Raw genomic sequence first — 9,547 nt, 5'->3', positions numbered from 1 at the left:
CCTCCTCCTTCCCCCTTCTCCTTCTCCAACTAGGAAAGAAGGGAGTCCTACTCCTGGTGGGAGTAGGACTCCCCCTTGGCGCGCCCTCCTTGGCCGGCCGCCCCTCCCCTTGGCTCCTTTATATACGGGGGCAGGGGCACCCTAGAACACACAAGTTGATCTTCGTGATCGTTCCTTAGCCATGTGCGGTGCCCCCTCCACCATATTCCACCTCGGTCATATTGTAGCATTGCTTAGGCGAAGCCCTGCGATGGTAGAAAAGCAAGATCGTCACCACGCCGTCGTGCTGACGGAACTCTTCCCCGACACTTTGCTGGATCGGAGTTCGGGGATCGTCATCGAGCTGAACGTGTGCTAGAACTCGGAGGTGCCGTAGTTTTGGTGCTTGGATCGGTCGGATCATGAAGAAGTATGACTACATCAACCGCGTTGATATAACGCTTCCGCTGTCAGTCTACAAGGGTACGTAGATCACACTCTCCCCTCGTTGCTATGCATCACCATGATCTTGCGTGTGCGTAGGAAATTTTTGAAATTACTATGTTCCCCAAGAGGGAACACCCAGCATGTCAGAAGGCTTCCATGAGAAGATGTCCCAATTCTCACAGAGGAACTGGATGAGCTCGGTTTCCTATTTGCTGTCAAGGGTGGTGGAGATGTTGGTTGGGGTAGCGTTCGGGTCCTCGGGATGAATGTGCACTGGCTTCGTCTCCCCTGCCGACTGGAAAGCGGATTCCACAGTCATCTTCTTGGACATCAACAACTCACTCAAGTCCACCGCCTTCTTGTACTTGTCCAACTCGTCCATCACTATTTGTTCATCAGCAATCTGAGAGCTCTTCTAGAGACACTCTTTGGCGAACTTCCGATTTCCCGTGATAATGATCACGCCTTTCGGTCAAGCTTAAGATACACGTAACATGGACGGGCTATGAAATGGGCGTAGGCGGGCCTACCCAGGATGGAATGGTAAGCACTTCGGAAGTCTACTACTTTGATAGTCAGTCGTTCCTTTCGGAAGTTCTTCTCTTTGCTGAATATGACATCAAGGGCGATCTGCCCGAGTGATTTGGCCTTCTTCATGGGTATTACCCCTTGGAACTACATGTTACACTTGCTGAGACAGGTCATCGGAATGCCCATTACTTCTAGCATGTTGGCATAGATGATGTTAAGCTTGTTGCCGCCATCCCTTAGGACTTTGCGCAATCGGACTCCACCAACGACTGGGTTAACGACCAAGGCCTGCTGCCCGGGGGTTGGTATGTGGGCCAGGTGATCCGACTGATCGAAGGTCACAGGCATCTTGGCCCAGTCGAGGTATTTGGTGACAGTCGGAACCGCCATGTTGACCTCTCGGTTAATGACTTTGAGGCGGCTCTTGCTTTCGACATCGGCGAAGATCATCAAGACATTCTCGACGTTGGGGTACCCGGAAGTACCCTTGCCTCTATTGTCGTCATCTTCATCCTTGTCTCCAGAGGAATCTTGCCACATTTCTTGCTTCGGGAGTCCGCACTCCTGAGTGGCGTGCTTGGGCAGAATCAAATTTCCCTCCTCATCCTTCTTCATATGGATCTGGCAGGGTTGGTTGAGGATGTCACTCTTCTGGGCGACTTGCTTCTTCCCCTTCCAGTCCTTCTTCTGCTTTCGGGAGCCTTTGCTTTTGCCCTACCAAGCTAGAGCCGCAGCCTCGGCGCTCCCTCCAGCCTCGGCCTTTCGCTTGTGTTTTTTGTCATTGTTATCCGACTAATGAGCATCGCCTGTTCGGCTTTTGCCTCTTCTCATTCGGTCTTCCTCTTCACCATTGGCATATCAGTTGGCTATTTTCATAGCCTGACTAAGAGTCGGGGTCTCAGTTTGGCTAAACTTCATGTTCAGCTCCTGATACCTAACTCCGGCCTTGAAGGCGCAGATTGCCTGGTGCTCGGTGATGTTCTCCACCGTGTTGTGCAAGGTGGTTCACCACAGGATGAACTCACGAAGAGTGTCATTCTGCTTCTACACACGGTGCTGCAGCTCGGCTAGACCACCCGGCCTCTTATAAGTGCCTTCAAAAGTTTTGACGAACACTCTTGCCAAGTCATCCCAATAGAATATACTACCTGGCGGGAGCTGTGTGAGTCACGCTCGAGCGGAGCCTTCCAACATCAGTGGCAAATGCTTCATGGCCACATTGTCGTTGCCATCTCCAATCTGAACTGCCACGCGGTAATCTTCCAGCCAAATCTCAGGCTTGGATTTCGCCAGTGAATTTGCCGATCCCCATGGCCAACCTGAAGTTGTTGGTAATCTCAATTACTTGTATGTAATGACTGAAGCACTCGGGACCTGATGGTACGGAGCCACCCGGTACGTCATGATCTTGGTCCTCCCGTAGGGCCCATCCTCTTTCGACCAAGCTCTTGATACGTCCATTTTTCATCATGCTTTTATGTTGATATTTATTGCATTATGGGTTGTTATTTCAAAATATGGTACAATACTTATGTCTTTTCTCTCTTATTTTACAAGGTTTACACAAAGAGGGAGAATGCTGGCAGCTGGAAATCTGGACCAGAAAGAAGCAAATCTGATATACCTATTATGCACAACTCCAAAAGTCCTGAAATTTTACAAAGAATTATTTTGGAATAAAAAAATATTGGGTGAAGAAACTAGAGAAGGGGGCCACCAGGTGTCCACAAGCCTGGGGGGCACGCCTTACCCCCCCCCCCCCAGGGCGTGTGCCTAGGGGGTGGGCGCGCCTTGGTGCCTTGTGGGCAACAGGTGGCCCCCTCGAGTGGGTCTTTGCTCCAGTATTTTTTATATATTCCATTAAAAAATCTCCAAAAAGTTTCGTCCAATTCCGAGAACTTTTATTTCTGCACAAAAAACAACATCATGTTAGTTCTGCTGAAAACAGCATCAGTCCGGGTTAGTTTCATTCAAATCATGCAAATTATAGTCCAAAACAAGAGCAAAAAGTGTATGGAAAAGTAGATACGACGGAGACGTATCAATCATCTTGAGCTTGTGTTCCTCAAAAGAAGTGGGGTCATACTTCTCTTGTTGAGGAACATACTTCGTCTTCCGGTATTGATCTTCTTCCCATTCAACTCCATTGGCATTGAACTTTCATTCAAAACCAATACATTGGTTCTTCTGGTGTCTTCCTTGCTTGTGTACAATTTTCTCAAAATTGCTTACTCCTGGCAAGGCTCTTGTAAACACCTTTCTCTATAATTCCTTTCAATAAAGTATTTACTTGCTCAAGCATAACTTGACTAAGAGAACCATTAGTGGAATCAAGAGAACTAGTAGAAGCAACAATATTGGATTTAGCATTGTTATTGTTACTACTAGATGAATAATCTTTCTTACTCTTGTTACTAGCTTGAGTAATTTTAACTTGTGGCATAAAAGTAGACAAGAGGAGACATTTGGCAATGTAAGAAGAACTCTTCTTTCGAAGATCATCAATGATTGCTTTTAGAAGCTCATGCTCTTGCTCTAAATTTAACTTCTTGAGGCATAGCTTCTCATGAGTTCTTAGCGGCTCTCTATGATCTTATTGAGTTGTTTCATGAGCTAACTTAAGAGTGTTTAGTTCTTTAGTTAGACGTTCAATCTCCTTCGTAGCATTGCCACTCGTTTCATCTTGACTATCATGATTATTAGCAAGTTCATTATAGATCACATCACTACTTTTATCAACAAGCAAATCATCATCACTAGTAAATCATCCTCGTCACTATTGAAATCAAGATACTTGGGGTGTGATATCTTGGGGACTTTAGCCATGAAGCATCTTCCAATTCCTGCATTTGGTGAATCAAATATGTCATGGGAGTTGTATGATACTAGAGCAAGTCTGGCAACACCTTCATCTTGACTATAGTTAGAGTCAGAGTGGTAACTTCACTCGGAGTGGTCGTCGAAGTCGGAGCCGAATACCCATTCACCAACATGAGCTTGATGTCTTCTTCTAGAGTAGCTCTTGGTTAACTTGTATTTCCCTTCCGATTCCTTGTTTCTTCAAGAAGGTCTTCGTTCATAACGATCATCTCTACTCCTCTCTCTATGAGGTGATTCATCTCTTCTACTCTTCCATGTAGGTGAGTCCTCTCTTTTCTTGTGAGGTGACGTACAACCATTGGAGTGTCTGGGTCTTCCATAGTTGTAGCAATTTTGGTCACGCCTTAATGATATTTGCTCATAGTGCCTTGAGTTGGAGCTTCTCTCTTTCTTTCTATTCTTGTAGAATTTATTGAATTTCTTCACCATTAGGCTTAATTCCTCATTGGATACTTGCTTGTCACTTGAAGTTGTAAAAGCCTCACTTGAAGCTTTGTATGCACCACTTGACTTGTTGTGGAGCTCCTCCTTATCCTTGAGTGACATCTCATGAGCAACAATTCTTCCAATGACTTCCATGGGCTTGAGATCTTTGTAGTTGGGCATCATTTGGAGCAATGTGCACATAGTATCATATTTTCCATCCAAGGCTCTAAGGATCTTCTTGATGACGAACTTGTCAGTCATCTCTTCACTTCCTAAGCCGGCAATCTCATTTGTGATGAGAGCAAGCCTAGAGTACATTTCGTCGACTCCTTCACCATCCTTCATCTTGAACTTGTCAAGTTGACTTTGAAGCACATCCAACTTGGATTCCTTGATGTACTCGGTACCTTCGTGCATATCAGCCAAAGTGTCCCAAATTTCCTTTGCTTTCTTGAGGCGGCTGATTTTGTTGAACTCTTAGGGCACAAACCATTGAAGAGAATGTCACAAGGCTGAGCATTATATTGCAACATATTCAATTCTTCTGCGGTTGCCTCATGATCCGGTTTTTTACCATCCTCAAAGAATTCACCTTGCAAGCCAATAGGAACAACATCCCAAACGGCGTTGTTATGACGAAGAATATGCATTTTCATCTTATACTTCCAACTAGCAAAGTTTGTACCATCAAAATATGAACCTCTACGGTTGTAGTTTCCCTCACTAGATTCCATACTCTTCTAGGTTGTGAAACCAATGCAATGGAGACCAATGCTCTGATACCACTTGTATGATCGAAAGTACGTCTACAGGGGGGTGATTAGACTACTTGACCAAATAAAACCTAACCTTTTCCCCAATTTTAGTTGTAGGCAGATTTAGCAAATCTAACAAGTCAAGTATCACCCTACACATGCAATTCTAAGAGTATAGCAGCGGAAAGTAAAACATTGCACATGTAAGTAAAGGAGGGGTTTGGAGATTTCAAACGCAATGAAGACACAATGATTTTTGGCGTGGTTCCGATAGGTGGTGCTATTGTACGTCCATGTTGATGGAGACTTCAACCCACGAAGGTTAACGGTTGCACAATTCCACGAAGGGATCCACCCACGAAGGGTCCATGAAGAAGCAACCTTGTCTATTCCACCATGCCTTCCGTCCACGAAGTACTAGCCCTCGGGTACACCTTCATGAAGTAGGCGATCTTCTTGCCCTTACAAACTCCTTGGTTCAACTCCACATGATCTTGGAGGCTCCCAAGTGACACCTAACCAATCTAGGAGACACCACTCTCCAAAAGGTAATAGATGTTGTGTTGGTGATGAACTCCTTGCTCTTGTGCTTCAAATAGTAGTCTCCTCAACACTCAATCTCTCTCACAGAGATTTAGCTTTGGTAGGAGAAGGATTAAAGTGGAAAGCAACTTGAAGAGGCTACAAATCAAGGTTCAAATGGTAGGAATGGAATCTCTTGATCTCAACACATGAGTAGATGGTCCTCTCTCAGAAAATGAATGGTGGAAGTGTAGCTTCACTCTGATGGCTCTCTTACTGAGTAAGAGAGGGTGGAGGGGTATAAATAGGCAGCACAAAAAATCCAACCATTACAAGCTTTTGACCCAACTCAGTGGTACCGATATGATAATCTCGGTGAGACAGACTAGTACAAAAGACTTGACATTTGGCTTTTTGGTGAGACCGATTATACCAACTCGGTGGGACCGAAGTGCAAAGGTTAGGGCAAAGCCTCGACTCGGTAATTCCAATCGATTTGTCTCGGTGATTCCGAAATGAAACGACTTCATTATAAAAGCTTGGCAAGGCCGTCTCGGTGGGACCAAGAACCATTTCGGTCAGACCTAATTGTTAGGGTTTTGGCTGTGGCAATGGAAGGATCATGTCGGTAGGTCTAGAGTGGATGATATTGTGGGACCGAAATAATGAATTAGGGTTTGGACAGATGTGTTTTTGGGAAAGTGATGGAGGGTTTTTGGAGCAATATCACAAAGCACTTTGAGCAACAACCTCATCAACAATACCTCATCCTCTTTTAATAGTGTTGGCTTTCCTAAGGGACTCGATGTGATCTTGGATCACTAAACCAAAAAGTAGAGCCTTGGGGTAGCCAATTCTTGTTCTTGGCATTTTGAGGGGTCCACATCCATTAGTCCTTGCCATGCCAATCATTGATCTTTTCTGAAATCTATCATCAATGTTCATTAGATCAATGACATATATGTTGTTATTAATTAGCAAAACCAACCGGGGATTAGTTGCACTTTCACGTGCCGTGCCCACCCGAAACCCTAGCAACCCATCGTCGTCGCCGTCGTCAAAACCCTAGGGCAGAGAGAGAAGGACCGGAGGGGATTAACTCACTAAAACCCTAGAGAGGGGAAATAAGGTGGAGGGAAGATGCACATGTTACCTCAGCACCAGAAACCACCGGAAATGGCCGCCTGGATCGGCCAGCAACAAGCAATTACAGAAATGGGATCAAGAGGCAGAGAGCACCGCGTGCAGAGAGAGGGAGCAGGGGGGAAAGAGAGTGAGGTGGAGCGAGAGCACCGTCGCCCCCTTAGTTTTGACCCTCCGACGTGCTTTTGGGCTTGGTCCAATACGCAAAAAAAAATTAACAAAAACAAATAAATTTCTTTAATAAAAGTAATACAGTATTTCTACTTTACTAAAAACAAATAAAAACACAAAATATAGAAAAAAAATGTCAGCATTTAAGAAAATTAAAAATGTCAACATTTAATAAAATATAGTGGACCAGTAATTATTATTTTATAATTTATTAAAAGACTCAAAATAATACTACTACTTTAATAAAAAAATATTTTTACTTTCATAAAACAACTAAAAGACTAACTATATTTATAAAAAAAATGTCAGCATTTTCAATTCAAATATCCTTACTTTCATAAAGTAACTACAATATATTTTTTGACTACTATAATATAAAAATAAAAAGACTCTAAATATATTATAAAACTTCCACTATTTCTAATTAAAATATTCTAAATTTAGTACAAATAAACTATAATATATAAAAATTCATGATGTACAATAAATAATTACAAATAAAAGTAATTCCAAAAAATAGACCACATGTCATATAGTGCTGGCGTCTGACGTGATTTTACGTCACCACTATATGACGCCTTGTACCAACTATGGGTCCCACATATAAGTGGCGCTCAATAAAAAATTTCAATGCCGCCACTATGAGTTTAGTGATGCCGTATCAAATATGCCAACGCCACCACTATTTGGAAAATATAGTGCTGGCGTTGATTCAAAATGACGCGCCGCCAACTAAAGTTGTGGCTAACTATTTCTCCACTAGTGCAAGTTGCAATGTATTTGGGGCTCCGAGCTGCAGCCCAATGATCACGCCTACGAGAATGGGGATCGAACAAGACGTCTCAATGCCCATCACATTTTGTTCATGAGAACAATATCTCGCTTACCATCCGCCTAGTGCCAACCCATTTTTCAGCACTTGTTTGTGCGTCGGTTGTGTGTTTGAATGTAGTTTTCTTTGTTTTTTCCTTTTCTTTTTGTTTCTTTGTTTCTTCTTCGGTTTTTTTTGTTTTTCTTTGTGTTTTTACTGGTTCACTTCGTTTCTTTATAGGTTTTCATTGGTTAGTTTCTTTTCTTAGTTTTTCTTCTGTTTCTTTCTTGGTTTTCACTGTTTTTTTCTTTCTTTTCTTCCTTTTTCTTCAGTTTCTTTTTGTTTCTTGGTTTCATCGGTTTCCTTCATTTTTCTTTATTTCTTTCTTGATTTCCACTGTTTTTCATTCTTTTTGCAACGGTATTCTTCTTCTTCTTCTTTCCTCTTTCCATTGGTTTCCTTTGTTTCTTTTTTGGTTTCTTTGTTTTCTTCTGTTTATATGAAAAAAATGTTGATCATTTATTTTAGAAATGTCAAACATGTACAAACAAATGTTTCTGGTGTATAAAAAAATGTAGATCATACATCAAATAAATGTAGACATAAAAAATATTTCAAAAAAGTTAATATTGTATTTAGAAATTGATAAACTTGTATATAAAAATGTTCCTGATGTATATGAAAAATGTACATTGTGTGTGGAAAAAACTTTATTGTCCTTAAAGAAATTTTAACACATGATCAACATATTTCATACATGTTTAAGATTTTCTAATGCATGATCAACATTTTTATACCCATTTAATATTTTATTAAATACATGGTGAACATTTTTTCATCTACATTGTATATTTTTTGTATACATGAAAAACATTCTATACACATTTAACATTTTCCAAATGCTTGACTAACATTTTTTAAAATACTTGATTAACATTGTTCAAATGTATGATCAATTTTTTTCATACACATTGTATTTTTTTATACATGAGAACTTTTTTCGTTAAAAAATCAAATGCTTGATTACAATTTTTTAAATACTTGGTTAATATTTTTCAATTGCATTATCAAAATTTTCATGCGCATTATAATTTTCTTGTTTATATGTTTCTATATACATTAACATTTTTAAGTTCTTGATTAATATTTTCAAATATTTTATGTAAAGTATTTTTTAATATTTGGAAGTATAGACAAAATTAAAAAAAGAAAGCAAGAAGCAAATACAGAAGGCGTGAATAAAAACAGAACAAAAAACGAGCCTGTGGCCTCCCGCACGCTCACCCAGGCGAGGCGACCCTACGTCTCTCTATATGCGAGACATAGGCGCGCCCGATTTGGTTGGCTCTCAACGTGGATCTCAGTTCTCAGGCTGCAGGCACCGATGATCTTATTGAAATTAGGTACTCTCTTTGTAAATTAATATAAGAGCGTTTAGATCACTACTTTGCTCTTATATTAGTTTACGAAGAGAGTACTTAATTAACATGTTCTCAAAATTATGTGCAACTACTAGGCAGTAATGTAACTCTAGGTTAGCGACTACTACAGTCTTTGGTTTCGATGTGAGAAGGAAGAAATTGGGATCGAAGGGTCGCTAGCAACATCGCCTTGGGCCGTTGGCTGGTTGGTCCACTGCGTTTCCTCCATCCTCTAGGCTGAACAGTGGTCATTCCATTACTTGCTCGTCTATGCCCCACGATTTACGCATCCGATTCATCAAAGTACTACATCATTGGACGAGCCAGCAAGTTGATCTGTGCAAAAAGCTGAATAACAGAGCTACGACATGGTTACGAGCAAGAGAAAGCCTAAACGTGACAGAGCTATGACATTTATTTATTTATTTATTTTTGAAACAAGGAGCTACGACATGTCTACT

Source organism: Triticum dicoccoides, chromosome 6A, assembly GCF_002162155.2.
Source record: "Triticum dicoccoides isolate Atlit2015 ecotype Zavitan chromosome 6A, WEW_v2.0, whole genome shotgun sequence".
NCBI lineage: Eukaryota > Viridiplantae > Streptophyta > Magnoliopsida > Poales > Poaceae > Triticum > Triticum dicoccoides.
The sequence above is the reverse complement of the archived record's forward strand: the minus strand, read 5'-3'. Positions refer to the sequence as shown.